Raw genomic sequence first — 16061 nt, 5'->3', positions numbered from 1 at the left:
CTTGCTGAGGACTGATTTGACTATTTTGGGTCTCTTACTTTTCCAAATGAAATTTCAGAACCGCTTTTTCTAGTACTGTGAAGAATGTCATGGGTGTTTTGAGGGGGATTGTGTTGTAACTGTATAGCACTTTTGATGGCATGGCCATTTTGACAATATTAATTCTCTCTATCCAAGAGCATGGGAGGTCTTTTCATCTTCTAGGGTCTTCTTCAACTTCTTTATTTAGCGTACGATAGTTTTCACTTTAGAGGTCTTTCACCTATTTTGTTAGATTGATTCCCAAGAATTTGATATTATTTTTTGAGATTATTGTGAGCGAGATAGTTTTCTTTCTTTTTCTTTTCCTTTCTTTCTTCTTCTTTTTTTTGTTTTTAGCAGATTTCTTATTGGAGTATAGAAACTTGATTGATTTATGAGTGTAGATATTGTATCCAGCTACTTTGCTGAATTAATTTATCAGCTCTAGAAGTCTTCTGGTGGAGGTTTTTTTTTTTTTGTCTTCTAACTATGATTGCTCTGGCCGGAGTTTCAAGGACTATGTCAGCAAACAGAGATATGTTGACTTCTTTTCTTATTTGTTTCCCTTTCATTTTCTTCTCTTGTCTGATTGCTCTGGGGAGTTTCAAGGACTATGTTCAACATGAGTGGTGAAAGAGGGAAGTCCTGTCTGTTCCTGTGTAGAGGGAATGCTTTGGTTGTTCTCCATTCCGAATAATGTTGGCCTTGGGTTTGTTAGATAAAGCCTTGATGATGTTGAGATAAGTTACTTCTATTCCCAGATTTTCTAGTCTTTTAAAACATGAATGGGTGCTGTATCCTTTCAAGTGCCATTTCCACACATCTATTGAGATAATCGTGTGATTCTTGTCCTTACGTTTCTTCATGCGGTTAATTGCATTAATTGATTTGTACACGTTGAACCAACCTTGCACCCTGGGATGAAACACACTTGATCATGGTGCACTATTTCACAGTGTGTTTTGCCAATATTTTATTAAGAATTTTTGCATCAATAACGTTGGCTTAAAATTTTCTCTCCTTGATGTGTCTTTGTCTGGTTTTGTGTCAGGACGATACTGGCTTCATAGAATGAATTTGACAGTGTTCCCTCCTTTACTACTTCATGGAATAATTTGAGGTGGATTGGTATTAGTTCTGCCTTAAAAGTCTGATGGAACTTGTCTGAGAACTGTCCAGTCCTGGGCTTTTCTTCGTTGGAAGGCTTTTCATAGCTGCCTCAATTTCATTACTTGGTATTGACCTGTTAAAGTTTTCTATATCCTCATGGTTCAAACTGGTTATGTCATATGTCTCTAGAAGTTTGTCAGTATCTTTGAGATTTTCTAGTTTATTGGGGGAAAAAAATTCAAAATGGTTTCTGAGGAATCTCTGGATTTTAGTAGTGTCTCTTTGTTATTTACTTTTTCAAGTCTAATTTTGTTAATTTGAATGTTTTGTCTTTATTTTTGTTAGTTTGGTTAAGGGTTTAACAATTTCATTTATCTTTTTGAAAAACAACTCTTTTTCTTTTCATTGATATTTTGTATGGGGTTTTGTTCTCAATTTCATTGATTTTGGCTCTGATTTTAATTATTTCCTATCTTCTACTGATTTTCCTTTTGATATGTTCTTCTTTTTATAGGGCCTTGAGATGTAATGTTAAATTATTTATTTGCTATCTTCCTATTCTTTTTCAGGGGAAGAAGATTGAACACAGGAGAACTGGACCCCTGAATCACATCCCCAGCCTTATTTTGTATTTTCTTTAGGACAGGGTCTCACTGAGTTGCTAAATGCCTTGCTTTTGCTGAGGCTGGCTTTGAACTTGCCATCCTCCTGCCTCAGTCTCCCCAAGCCGCTGGAATTACAGGTGTGTGACACCACACCTGGCTTCTATTAATTTATGAGATCAATGCTATAAATTTTTCTGTTAGAACTGCCTTCATACTATTCCAGAGATTTTGATATGTTGTATCACTATTCTCACTCACTTCTAAGAAGTTTTTCTTTCTTCCCTGATTCATTTCTTCTCTCTATTCATCATTCAAAAGCATATTATTTAATCTCTGTTTTGTCTTCTAAACCTGAAAGATCTGTCTTCAGAGTGGTCTAATCTATTGGTGATACTTTCCATTGAATTTTAAATTTGCTTTATCGATTGTTTCATTTCCAGGGTTTCCATTTTGGTTCTTTTTCAGAATCTCTCTCTCTCTAATGAAGTGATCTTTTACTTCCTGTATTTTTTCTCTAATTTCACTCATTATGTCTTCTTTTAGCTCAGGTAACATTTTAACTATGAACTTTCCAAATTCTTTCTCTGGCATTTTCTCCACTGTAGTGTTGATGGAGTTAGTTGTTGAAGGATCCAGGGCTGCTTGGGGGTGATTTGTTTTATTGCTTTTTCATATTGTTTGTATGTCTACTAATCTGTTGGGATGATTATCACTTCTTTTTTTTTTTTTTTTTTTTTTTTTTGCTTTTTAAGTAAGGGACTACTTTGTGAGCTTGTTTCTCTTAAGAGCCCTGGATGGGATGACTATCCAGATATTGATATTCTAAGTTGACGTGTGACCTCTGCTGATCCCAATATCAAAACCACTTTGAGAGATTCCACTGAACCCTATTGACTACAACATTTCAGAGCTAAGCCTCTTTCTCTTAAACTTCATGAAAACCAAAAAACCTTGTGGATATTGTTCTCCATGGTTCCCCAAATCCAGGTATGAACTTGTCATAAAGTACTGGAATGGGTTGAAAAATTAGTTATTAAATTTAGTAAAATTGCTCTAACATTAAGTGAAGGCAAAAAGTGGGGGGAGGAGAAATATTGGGCCAAAAAGAGAGGAAAAAAAAGAAAAGATGGGAAAGAATAATATGCACCAAGGTAGACATGAGAAATAGATGGATGGGGGTATTTGAGGGTGAATGGAGAGTAAGAGGAGTAAGTATAAACTAAAGCTAGAAAAATAGAAAGATTTATTCCAGTTAATGTTTCAAACCATTAGAAGAAATGCATTCAGATGGATTGAAGGTACAATGTTGGCTACTAGGTAACAACTCTCACATTAAAGAGTCATTTATATGATCAAAGTTGACGTTGTGGTTATTTATAGTAGGCCAACCCATGGTCTTTTAAGCTGTAATTTACTGGAAAAAATATTTTCCATTCCTTCACATTTATCATATGTATCTCCTTAAATCTAAGGTGAGTCTCTGGTTGATAGCATGTAGTATCCAGGATCTTGTTTTTATTTGTTCAGACACTTTTCATTGGCTTACACTCAAAGCAATTGCTGAAAAGGATGGCTTTACTGTTACTCTTTGGTGATTTTTCTGTTTTGTAGCTTTTGAGGTTCTGCTTGGTTCTCCGAGACTCCTAGTGTTCTGGAGTATGTTAGGTTCTTTCAGTGTTCCTAGCCAGGCCATAGGGCAGGTGGTCATTTGAACAGCACCCCCAAACACTATAATATTCAATGCATGAGACACTCACTCTTCTCTTTCTGTCCACCCCAAGAGAGAGGTCAGCAAGAAGTAGTGGCTTAGTCTTATCTACGGATGCTCCTCTGGACCAGGAGCAAGCTGCCCAGCTCTGTTTTGTGCTCAGTGCTTCCTGGGCACCTAGAAAATGCCAGCTCCTATCAGGACTTCATGACATGGAGACACAGACCAATTTCTTGAGCAGCTCTTTCAAAAGTTGGTATTTGACACATACTCTGACTCTTCCTCTCTGCAAGGAGAAACCAGGAATCGAGGATTTCTCCTTGCTTATTCTGCAACAAACTTCGGAAAGAGCCTGTGATTAGTTAGCATGTGCTTGCTCCAAACCTCACCCTTGTTTTTAGCAGTCTCCAACCTGTCAGCCTTTCCTGTCACTGCTTAGATTCAGACAAGATAGAATCTTGTCCCTGTAGCAGACCCTCTGGAAAAATCAGAGCACTGGACATAGGATCCATTCTTCCCTTTCTCTGTTCAGGGAGAAGTCTGGAGTTCAGAGTTCTCTCCCCATGCCTGATGAGCTGCGGGAGGGGCTCTCGCAGACAAGTGGTATGGATTTTTCTACCAGTTCCAATATGGTTGGTTTGGGGTTTTCTGGGGGCAGAGGCCTCTTAACTGGCTTCTGAATTTCTGCAAAAGGAGTTTGTGTATTTATTGTTGATCTGGTATCTCTGTCTGGGGCAGCAGAGTCTGAGGCATCTTATTCTGCTATCTTCTTGGCCTAAATTAGTAACTCTGAGCAAAGAAGTTTATTTTCAATAATGTGGCTGGCCCCATTCAGTCACTTGGGAGCCTGAATTGAGCACAAAGGTCCGTCTCCCCACATCTTCAGCAGACTGCCTTTGGGGCTTCATCTGCAATAGCTATTTTTTTTTCCTGGTTTGATGGCAGACTGCCCTGAGACAGGAACTGCAGCATTTGTCCCCTGGGGCTCCAGCCTGCTGGCTGACCCTGCAGATTTTAGACTTGCTATAAACATGTGAGCCAATTCCTCTCAATAAATCTCTTGATATATGCACACAGACACACATACACTTACACACACAGAGTTGCTAAGGTGAACCTGGAGTCATGCAGTGGGTAAAATCGGTGCAATTAAAGGCGGCAGCAGCACCAAATTGTACTAATGCTTTCAAATTCTTCACTGCCACACACTCAAAATAAAAATGAAATGACACTTTTACCTAAGAATGTTCTTCAGGAAAGAGAAAAAATATGGATTTTATCAAATCTTCACCTTTGTGCATTCATCTTCTTAATACTCTGAGTGGCCACAGCTTTTGCAAGTGTCTTGAGGAGAAGCACTTTGGGGATGAGCTGGATACTTTTTCTAGGAACACCATCTTTTTTTTTTTTTTTTTTTTTGCAAAGAATGACTGCAGACAAGCTATGTTCATCCAGACTTAGGTTTTGACAGACTTTATCTCAGAAATGAATGAAGTGAGCTTGTCTCTTGAAGCAAAATAACTGACAGCATTTTTTCCCAATGATGAAATTCAAAGATTTGAAGCAACAGTTAAAATTTTGTAACCTGTCTGTTGATGTGAATTTGTCATCTTCCTAGTTCTTAGACTTTTCAAATGAATCCAGCCATGATAATGATGGATGTGACACTCTGACATTGTAAAACCAAATGTGGAAGAATTTGATTTTTCTCAGAGGGGCTGTCAGAGGGACAAGATTCTGGAAGGGCCACATAATTCAGGGAGCCCACACAAGAGCAGGCTTTGGTAAGAAGACCCACTCAGGGTGCCACGGAAGATGATGGATTCTAACACAACAGAAGACAAAAGTCCCTGGAACATTATAGAATACGACTTGTATGATTAATGAAAATAAAATACCTCATAGCTCAATAAAAACAATCATGAATCTCAGCAATAGGATTTCAGATTTCTCACTGTCATGGCCACCAACCATTGAGAAACTATTACTTGTACACTTTCGGTTTTAGTACCAAAGAAGAACATCTGTAAGTCTTTGAAAGACCACTGAAGTCCTCCGTCCTTTTCCAGCTAATAGCTCTGTGGTCTCCACACCCCTCAACCCAACAACACAGCACAATACAACAAATGCAGAAGCAAATAGAAACATCTATTTTTATGTGTTAAGCCAAAACTTTAAGAGACTTGCAAATTTTAAGGCAATGCCACTCTTTCCACTGATTTTTTTCTTTCTTTTGGATAAATGTTATTTTTAATAGAAACAATATTTATGCACACAGTGGGCTTGTTATTTTAAATCAAGTTAACAAGTAAGACAATTTTGGCTTTAATTTATAAGTGTCGTGGATACAACCCATATAGACAAAAGCTCTTGGGGTCCTTAGAAGGAAAAATGGAGACCCAGTGTGCTGTAAGGTGACCCCCCCGCCCCGGGCTATTTCTTCAGGGGCCCAGCTGTCGTGTCCTGTGTCTTGTCCTGGGCAGTGTGGTATGGGATCACGTTTCCCCCCACATTTTCATTCTTTCCCTGCCTTTGCTGTGGCCTTTGGGAGAGGGCATATCCTTGCCTTTCTGAAGCTGTCCTTGGTCATAAGACTTGCACTGGCCCCTGGGGTTGATGCAGATGTGAGAAGAGCAGAGTTTTTAAACGTGCTTGTGTGTCACGCAGCTTGCCCTCTTGCCCTCTGTTACCCACCATAAGAGCCTGAGCCATGTAGCCATAGGCCTTGCAAGAGCAGCTCCTTGGAGAAGACCCTCTCTTGCCAGCTATCTGAAGCTGCGGGGAACCCAGTTGAGATGAGAAAACTTTACTTTCTAGAGAGGATTTTTCCCTCCTATTTTTGTCACTTTGTTGGCCCCAAATCTCTCTCAGTGGCCAGTCCAACTCCTAACGTACAGGGACCATTGACACCCCCCCCCCCCCCGTCTCCTGTGTTGCCCACCCTCCCATCACACCCATCATCTTCCCATCCCAGAGTGTTTCATGACCCTTCGTGCCTCTGAGCCCTACATGCTATTCCTCTGCCTTAACCCACCTTTCCTCCTTTACTTGGGCCCAGGACTCAGCTCTGAAGTTGGAGCCAATTGTGGCGAGGATTCTCTAAGGAGTTCTTTCTCTGTGACGTCATAGCTGTGCCCATAAAGCTCTGCTCTGTCACTTGCCACGATGGAGAGTGTACTTGTGCCTGGGTCCCTCCTCCACAGACAGCAAACTCCTTGAGAGCTGAGCTGGGCGCTGCTGCTTCTCTGATCTTCAGTACCCGCTGCAGTGCAATGACGAGGAAGACTGGTGGTGCCCTAGGTTGGAGCCAGCCATGGAACCCACCCCTCCTGTGCTCCAGGCCAACCTGCGAACAGGAAGACAGAATGGCGTTGGGGAAAAGATGGCCCAAGAGAGCCTGCAGCCCTGCAGGCAGTGAGCTCAGTGAAGTTCAGAAAGAGCTTCCTCGACTCCCAGAAGCAGCCGAGAGGGAGCAGCAGAAGCAGGAGTCCTCTTGGTTCCTGACAGATTTCATTTCTCAGGGCCTCTAGTGAACTTCCCCTCTTTTGAAAGTGGCCAGAGTTTTTCTTCTTTATAACCAGGGATAGTTGTAAACTAGTTTAAAAATGAAGTTTCTTCTTCCTTTTTATATTTTCCAAACATTCTTCAATGAGCATAGGTAGTTTTTAATCAAGAAATTTTAAAAAGTATGTTTGTAATCCCAGCTACTCATCAGCCCGAGACAGGAGGATTCCAAGTTCAAGGCCAGCCTGGGCAACTTAGTGAGACCCCGTCCCAAAATAAAATAGAAAGAGCTGTGGATGCTGCTCGGTGGTGGAGTATCCCTGGGTTCAATTCCCAGTACTATAAAAATAAGTAAATGAATAAATACGAAAAGAAAAGCAGAAGAAGGTCTACTTGGGTGCAAATAGCAGTCGAGGAGGTGAAGATGGGCTGGGAGTCCTCCGTGGGCTGGGTTCTGTGTGGACTTGGAACCCAAAGGGACAGCAATGGGAGGTGACAGCCACAGGACCCACTGAGGCCGGAGGGATGGGAGCAGCTGCAGGGACAGTCTCTGGGGCCAAGTCAGGCGGGGCCTTGGGAGCCTCTCAGGTCCTGTGGGCTAGAGGAGCACTGAGCTGCTTCTCCCTTTTCCAGGGCCTTGGAGGTGTGGTGACGAGATGACGGGGTGCTGGCAGTCACTGTGTGGGTGCAGGTGGGCATGTGGAGTCCAGAGAGTACCCTGTGGTGGTCAAGCCTGCAGGGGCTTGATTGTCCCCACCAAAGCTCACATGCAAATTTAGTCTTATTGAGAGGGAGTGAGAGGTGGCAGCTGCTTGGGGCTCTGCCCCTGGGGGAACGGGTCAGTCCTTAATGGATCAGGGATGTTATGGTTTGAATCTCAAGTGCCCCCCAGAAGGCTTGGTCCCCAGTGCTGCAGTGCTCAGGGTGGGGCTTTTGGGAAGTGACAGTGTCCTGAGGGTCTTGACATCCACAGTTGATTGATCCTCGGAGAGAGTCAAAGCTGAGTGGGTTATTTAGAGGTGGTGGAAACCACAGGAGGTTAAGCTAAGTCGGAGGAAATAGGCCACTGCCTGAGCCTGGGAGGATACCTTGTCCTGGCCCCTTCCTGGCTCTCTCCTCCCTCTGCTTCCCAGATGCCGTGAGCTGTTTGGTGACAGTGACGAAATGTTGACTGCACAGTGGGTGGACGGGTTATCTGGAGTGGTCTGTTAACAAAACACAGTTTGAATCTGTGTCGCCATGGGATGCCCTGGGCCACCTCTGCAGAGTCCCCACCAGCAAGAAGGCCCCCACACACCAAATGTGGCCCCTTAACCTCGGACCTTCAGAACTGTGAGCAGAATGAACCTTTATTCTTTATAAGTTTCCCAGTCTGCAGCATTCCGTTTTAATAACAGAAGATGGACTAAGATACCCTCCAAAATTCGTGGAGCCTCAGAATGTGGCCATATTTGAAAACAAGGTCTTTGCCGATGTGACAAAGGCAAGGATCCTGATGAGATCATCACACCCAAAGGGTAGCTCCTCTCCTGCAGTCAGCTGGGAATTTTTTTCTGTCCTGATACTAGAACAGAGATGCAGAGACGAGGCCATTTGCTGATGGGGACAGGGGCTGGGCTGGTGTCCCACAAAGCGAGGAGCTCCTGGCACCATCAGCGGTGGGAGGAGGCTGGGACTGGATTGTCCTCAGAGGTCTCAGAGGGAAATAGCCCTGTTGACGCCTCATTCTGGCCTTCTGGACTTCAAAGCTATGAGAAGATACATTTCTTATGGCAGCCCAAGGAAACCATTGTAGAGCCAAGAAGAATCCTCACTCCTCTTGTTTGTTCCTTTCTTTGAACCGTTTCGAGTTCTTCTTCCACCCCTTGCAGGACTCCTGACTCATGAAGCAGTGAAGCTCACAGTAATGGAGTCGGATACACAGAGCCAGAGATCCGAGTGGGCGACCTTAGCAGCAGGATGGTCAGGAGGACTCCTTGGGCCTCCGGGAACGAGAGGGGTCACCTGCAGCTCCTTCACATGGGAGGTGGAGAGGGAACGCCTGGGAGTGGGGGACACCGGGTGAATGTCCTCTTTCCAGTTCCCAAGAAATCCATTTCTTCTTCAGTACTGAGGATTGAACCCAGGGTGCTTTACCTCTGAGCTACACCCTCAGTCTGTTTTTTCTTTCTTTAGAAAGGGTCTCACTAAGTTGCTGAGGCCTTGAACTGTGATCCTCTGTGCTCACAGGTGTGTGCACCTCCACACCCACCCATGATCCATGCTCTCACGAAGCTGCATGAGTCTTCATGTCTGCCCCATGGACATCACCCTGAGGAGTGAGAGGCTGCGTCACCCTTGTGATGGTCCAAGTTTCCACGGGAAGAAACTCACAGGCGTGACTTGTCTGGGCACTGTCACTCTAAAGCCAGCTAGACCCCGGTGGGAAAGGGGACACAGTGGAATCCCTTTCTAATTGCTCCCATCTCCTAGGCCAGAAATGTAGCAGAAATGTCACATGAGCCACAGGTATTATTTCAAATCTTTTGGCAGCCACGTGGAAAAGAAAAAGAAATAGGCAAAATGAATTTTATAATATATGTATTATTATGAATCCACCATGTGCTCATCCCAATGCACAGTCAGTACAGAACTTATTGATGGATGTGGCCCATTGCTTCTTTGTCCGGGTCTCAATCCCCAGGGCTCAGTCCTGTGTGGCCTCTGCACCAGCCCTGGGTATGGGGTGGACTTAGGAGCCGTACGCGAAGCCCACACCCTCCCCTTCTGCAGCCGGGTTCCAGGAGCCCTCTCTCCACTCGGATCTGCCTGTCACCCACATTTCTCTGTCAAGCCTGAGCACCCCACCCTTTAAAAATAACATTTCAAATCATTCTCTTGATGTGGCATGAGATTTCTGAGCTATGATTCACTTTAGGTTTCAGTGAGGCTTAAGTGCTTTAATTTATTTTTAAATAGGCCTGGGAGAAAAGTCAAGCAGCTCAATAGAAAAATGTGCAAAGGATATTATCAAGCAATTTACAGGCAGGAGACACATCTAAGCCTCATCAAGAAAAAATGTCCAGACTCACTAATGGTCGGGGACATAAAAGTCAAGGCGGTGCCCCTGGAATGGACGGGTTGGGGGGGTATTGTGACAGCTCCTCTGGAGAGCATTTTGACAGTGTCACCTGTGGTCAGCAGGGGTCTAGGGGGTCTTCCCTGGACAGCCGCCTCCTGTGAGCACCAAGGAGGGGCATCATCTGGAGCAGAGGACGTCTGAAACTGCCTAAATGTCACGCAACAGGTCATCGTATAAGTCACACTAAGGACAACGACATGCCCGTTTAAAAGAATGAGATGGAGCCGTGTGGACGTGCACGAAGTCATGTGCTGAGAGTGGAAACAGGGGCTGGAGGACAACAGAGGGAGCTGGCACGCGGGGTCAATGCGTCTCACAGAACGCTAATGTGCCCACGGGTGCCCGCACGTGTGTCTGTGGTGATGCAAAGTTCATGGAAGGAACGTTCCAAATTGAGGACAGCAGGTACCTCTGGGGAAACTCAGAGGAGACAAGGTTTAATAAACATGGTGCTCAGAAATGACATCAGCACTTAAAATTATTGGGGGGGGGAGCAATAGACGTGTATTGTTGACTTGAAAATCAGTGGAGAAGATGGGCACAGGAGGATCCCTGCTCTTCCTGGTGGGGGATAGAGGCCATCTTTCTTCTCCTGGGGCCGTGGGCTCTCACTCCATCGCACCCTGCTTGCTGAGCCTGGGAAGGGTCCGGGCACTGGCTGACTCATGGAATGACATTGGACACGTTGCTTTTCCTCTCAGGCCTCCAAAATCTGTAAAATAAGATCGTCGAATGGTGAAGCACCCTACCGTTGGTGGAGAGAGCTCCCCTGCTCGAGACTCCCTGTCAGACACCAATCCAGGGACCATCTCTTCAAGACGAGCTTGGCCAAACTTTGCACAGCAGCTATTTCACCATTAAAGAGTGTCACGGAGGAGGAGACTCAAAACAGACAAGACGTAAGAGGCTCAGTGCTCCTTGGACATGCCATCAGCGTCCAATGTCACATTGTTGGCTCGTGACCGACTTTCCTGAGAGATCAAGGACGGCTGCTGGGACAGTTGAGCACGGATCTCAGAAGGAACAGTTGGAGGTGAGAGCAGGACCACGCATGCCAGCCACAGGCTTTTCTTTATAACCGGTTTAGAGTGTGTTCAAATTTGTGCATAAATTTATTCATTTGGCAAATACCAAGTGCCTACGAGTCAGCTGAAGTCCCTGTCCTCGTGTAGCTCAACGTCCACTCGTAGCATTTTTCTAAAGAACATCGAAGCTGCTGACATCTATTGAGCCACTCCTCATGGTTCTGGGCTGTCCAAGGGCTTCAGTGGCTCATCTCCTTGGACCCTCATGGCAACCCCATGACGAGGTGTGGTCTTGATCTCAGTTTAAGGACAAGGAAATGGAGGCTCGGAGATGTGCACTCGCTTCCCTAAGATGACAGGCCTGACTGGGGTGGGAGTTGGATTTTCTCCCCGTAATTTGATACCAAAGTCCACATCCTCAAGTAAATAAGCAAACAAGTCGAGCTGGCCCTTGGTATGTGTGAGGGGCTGGTTCCACTCTCAGCCATGGATACCCAAAGCAGCAGATGATCAAGCCCTTTGCAAAAAATGGTGTAGAATTTGCATAGCACCTTCACAGCATATGCTCCTGTATAGGTCCTGTATATCTGGACGACTTATCACATTTAACACAATATGTTTTAGTCGGCTTTCTGTCACCAGAACAAAATGTCTGACGTAATTTACTTAAAAAGAGAAAGGGTTTATTTTGGCTCATGGTTTTGGCTAATGATTTGAGTTCCCATTCCATGATCAGGCAGACCCATAGCTTTTAGCTGTCTGGCGGGAGTGACAGATGGCAAGGGTGGGCGGCACAAACTTCTCACCTCATGATCAGAAAGCAAAAGAAGAGGAAGGGGATGGGGTCCCTTAATCCCCTTTAAGGTCATGTCCCCAGTGACCTGAGGAGCTCCCAGCAGGCCCGTCTCTTAAAGTTTCCATCATCTCCCAGGAGCACCGCGCTTAGCTCACGGGCCTTTGGGGGTCACCACACATCAAAATTACGACACTATGTAAACAATGTTCATGCTGTATTTTTAGGAGATAGTGGCAAGAAAAAAGGGTGTATTGTCACAAGATGCAGCCCTGCACACCTGGTTGCACTTGGGTCTGTGGCTGGATCCTCAGGTGTCGAACCTGAGGGGTGCAGAGCCAGCTCTGGGATGGCGAATTCTGATAGGTGATGTAAGGAAAAAGAGCAGGTCGATGTGAGAAAAAAATAAAGGGTGGACTCAGGTGGCAGAATTGGATAGGGTGGTCAGGGGAAGAGCTCGCCAGAGATGCTCTCAAACTGGACACCTAGTCCTGGGGGAGCAGAAGCTTGGGCACGTGGGGGAGAGGAGCAAGACGATCGCTGTCACATGGCTGGGCTTCACATGTGGCCCCGGGTGATGCAGGGGGCTCAGCCTGTGGCTTCCCCAGGAGGGCTCCCCAGGCAGATGCTCCTGTGAGGCCCCGCAGCCCACCGCCATCCCTCTGTTCACGCCAGATCCCTGCACACAGCTGGCCCTGTGTCCTGCGCACAGCTGGCCCCGTGTCTGGCGCACTGCTTCCATCCCTCCAGTCCTGGGCTGCAGCAAGGTCACTGAACTAGGACCCCAGTGCCTATCTGCAATCCTCCCCACAGACGTCACATGATCTGTTATCCCACCATCGCCCCACCCATGGGATCCCCCTTCCCCGTGGAGTAAACTGAAGTTAGAGGAGTGAGGGGCCTTCCCAGGGTCACTCTGAGTCCAGGGGGGGCAGCACCCAGAGCAGGCGAGAGAGTCCGCATGTGTGAGGAAGGCCTTGCCCACAGTCCCACGCGGCCTTCTTTAGCCCTCCAGAGCCGCGATGACATTGGTCTGGTGAGTCACACAGTGGGGACCGCCCAGCCCGGCACTGGAAACCCAAATGGGGAAAAGCCCTTCCAGAGAGCTTCGCAGCCAGCCCAGGAGAGGGCACAGGAGCTCTCTGACTAGCGTCCAACGCCCACCTGCTTCGCTCAGAAGACCCCCCTGCGGGCCCAGCACGGGCACCTTCACGCCCTTCCCAACCCCGTTGGGCATGGTTTGGTGTATGCCCCGTGCGCCCCAGTGTGCTGGAAGCTCCCCAGAATGACCAGAAGGGGCCGTGCCAACTTACAGACCAAGAGTAAACCTTACAGTAATAATTCCCTCATTACTTAGACTCCAAGAACCATATTAATTATATAACATTATATTATATTAGGTGTTGTATTTTATGGTGTGAGCTTATGGCTCCAGGACAAATCCCATCAGGAAGCCCTTGCTTCTCTGTCCTGGCTTTAGATCCAGCCAGGGATTCAAATTTCTTGGCTCCATGGTTTCTTCCATCTTATTTCTTAACAAAGCAGAGAAATGAAGAAAGAAAACTTCTCTTACTCCATTTTCCCTGCTGGCTGCGACCCATTTCTTGGGTTCATTTGTAGCAAAACTTGTTGGAAGACTTCTCTGCCCACGGCTTCCTGTTTGTCCCCTATTTTCTCAGATACAGGCAACCAACCGGGTGTTTCTGGTGCGGTCATAGAGACTGTCTAGCCCAAGACCCTGCAGGTCACCAATTCCAACAGTCCAGCCCCACCCCTGTCTCTCCTGGACTCTCAGCAGCAAGTACTTGATCCCTCTTCCCACTGACTGCAGGTTCCCCACTTGGACTCCAGATGGTCCACTCTCCTGGTGCTCCTCTGTCACACTGGTCATGCCCTGTCCCAACGGCCAGTTCTTTCTTTTCTCTCTAACCACTCGATGTTGGATAGCTCCAGGCTGGGTCTCCATCTCCTCCTCTTCTCTGTCTGCACTAGTTCCCTCAAGGATACCTTTGGATACAGTGTCTACTCCGATGACCATCACACCTGTGTCTCCAGCCCTTCTTTGGAGTGCTCTTAAGCCTTGTCATGAATGACCCACGGTCCACTCAACACGTCCTCTTGGAAATATCTGAGAGATGCCGTGGACTCCTCTGTCCAAGAGGCACCCCACACCTTCTCTCTGCCCTTCCCTGGAAGCTTCTCACACCAGCTACTCCATCTTACCACAGAACTTCACCCTCCCAGTCGCTCAGTCTCCAGATATCAGACCCATCCTCAGTTCATCTCTGCCACACTCCAGTTCAACCTCAGCTAACCTCATTGAGTGGACCCTGCACCTTTTCCTACGCTCTGGCACATAAGCCACCACCCCTGTTGGCCAAAGGTCTTAATGAGCCTCCTTGAGTCCACTCTTCCCCACTAGGGCCTGCTCAACACAGCAGCCAGAGCGACTCTTTTACAATATGAATCAGGTCACTCGCTCTCTGGTGCTCAAAGCCATACAATAGTTCAGAGCTCCTGATCTAGTTCAGAATAAAGGCCAGAGTCCTAACCACACCCTGCGTCCTGCTAGCTGGAACCTACACACCATGAAGCCAGGTCACTGCTGATTCACGGGTGTCATAGAAACCAGCACAGAGTGTTCAGAGTTTTCAGTGAGTACTCCCGAGTAAACAAAGACCTAAAGACTCATTTCCACGATTCTACTAGACCTCTTACATCAGAGACAAAGATGGATACCTTGTGAGAAAGAAGCTTGTTTTTGTGCCACTGGGGATCGAGCCCAGGGGCACTCTACCACTGAGCTACACCTCAGCCATTTTTATTTTTCATTTTAAGACAGGATCTCATTAAGTTGCCCAGGCTGGCCTTGGACTTGAGATCCTCCTGCCTCAGCCTCCCGAGTCTCTGGGATTATGGTGTGTGCCACTCACTACACCTAGCAAACCGTTTTCTAGCATGATTGAACGCGTGGGTTTGGTTGCTTGGGTTTAGTTCTGGCTTCCCCACTTCTTACATGCATGACTTCGGCCAGGGTCCCTAAATCTGAGACTCCATTTCTTCATCTATAACCTGTGGCTCTCAGGAGTACTTTCCTCATAGGGTAAAGTGAGGAGCTGTGTGAGGTACTTAGCACAAAGGAAGGACTAGTGATGTTACTGCTGTCTGAGTCTGTTTTCTGTTGCTATCACAGAGTACTCAAGTTTGGATAATGTGGAAAGAAAGGAGGTTTATTTTGATTCTGGAAGTCCCAAGCATGGTGCTGGCGTTTTCTTGGGTTCTGGTGAGGTCCCTGGCCGCCATGTCAGGCTGGAGAAGCAGAAAGGGGAACTGGGAGCAGACGGAAATTCAGGAGAGAGAAAGTGGGAGTCCGGGTTGTCTGTCAAAGCCCATATCCGTGCCAGCCCAGGCAGAGTGAGGACTCTGTCCAGGGGACAAACATCCCTCCTTCTTAGTCAGGTCACTACCTGACTTCCCTCAAGGCCCCACTGCCCCTCACACCGCCTCGTGAGTTCAGTGACCAAGCCACACTGGAACCATAGCAGAGACTGTCCTTGGCCCCCCCAAGCTGTTCGAGAAGGTGCATGTTCTGACACAGCTACCCAGAGCTGGCCCAATGCACAGTTCTCCAAGAAGATCCTGGCTTCAGACACCAGCTCAGGTTCAGGTCCCCAAGCACTAGCACTCAGGACCCCTGGTTACAACCTGGGAGTTCCCCTTACTCCCTCAGGCTGAGCACTCATTAGAAATGCTCACAGAAGTGAAAGAAGCACAATATTTTCACTATAAAGTGCATACACTAGAGCCAGCTCCAGGGAGAGACACTGAGTGTGTCCCAGAGTCCCACACACGAGACTTCCCTGTCTTCTCCCGGTGAGCCGGGCCCTCCTGGCACATCGGCTCATGGAGGTCAGGCTACGACCAGCCAGGGAGCCTTGCCCACGCTCCACTGTCCAGAGTGCTCACGGGGCTTGCTCGTGTCAGCAGTCGGTGGGCTCACTGGCCATGAGACTCAGTGTCCAACCCCAGAGGTTGGCTGATATCAAGTGGGCGGCTCAAAGTCCTCTCTGACCACATGGTTGGTCTTTCTGGAATGACCAGTCCCCATCCTGAGGCACCAAAATCTCAGGTGTGGTCTAAGGGACCTCTGAGTAACATACCCCATGCTTGGGAG

Source organism: Marmota flaviventris, chromosome 5 (genome assembly GCF_047511675.1).
Source record: "Marmota flaviventris isolate mMarFla1 chromosome 5, mMarFla1.hap1, whole genome shotgun sequence".
Taxonomy (NCBI): domain Eukaryota; kingdom Metazoa; phylum Chordata; class Mammalia; order Rodentia; family Sciuridae; genus Marmota; species Marmota flaviventris.
The sequence above is the reverse complement of the archived record's forward strand: the minus strand, read 5'-3'. Positions refer to the sequence as shown.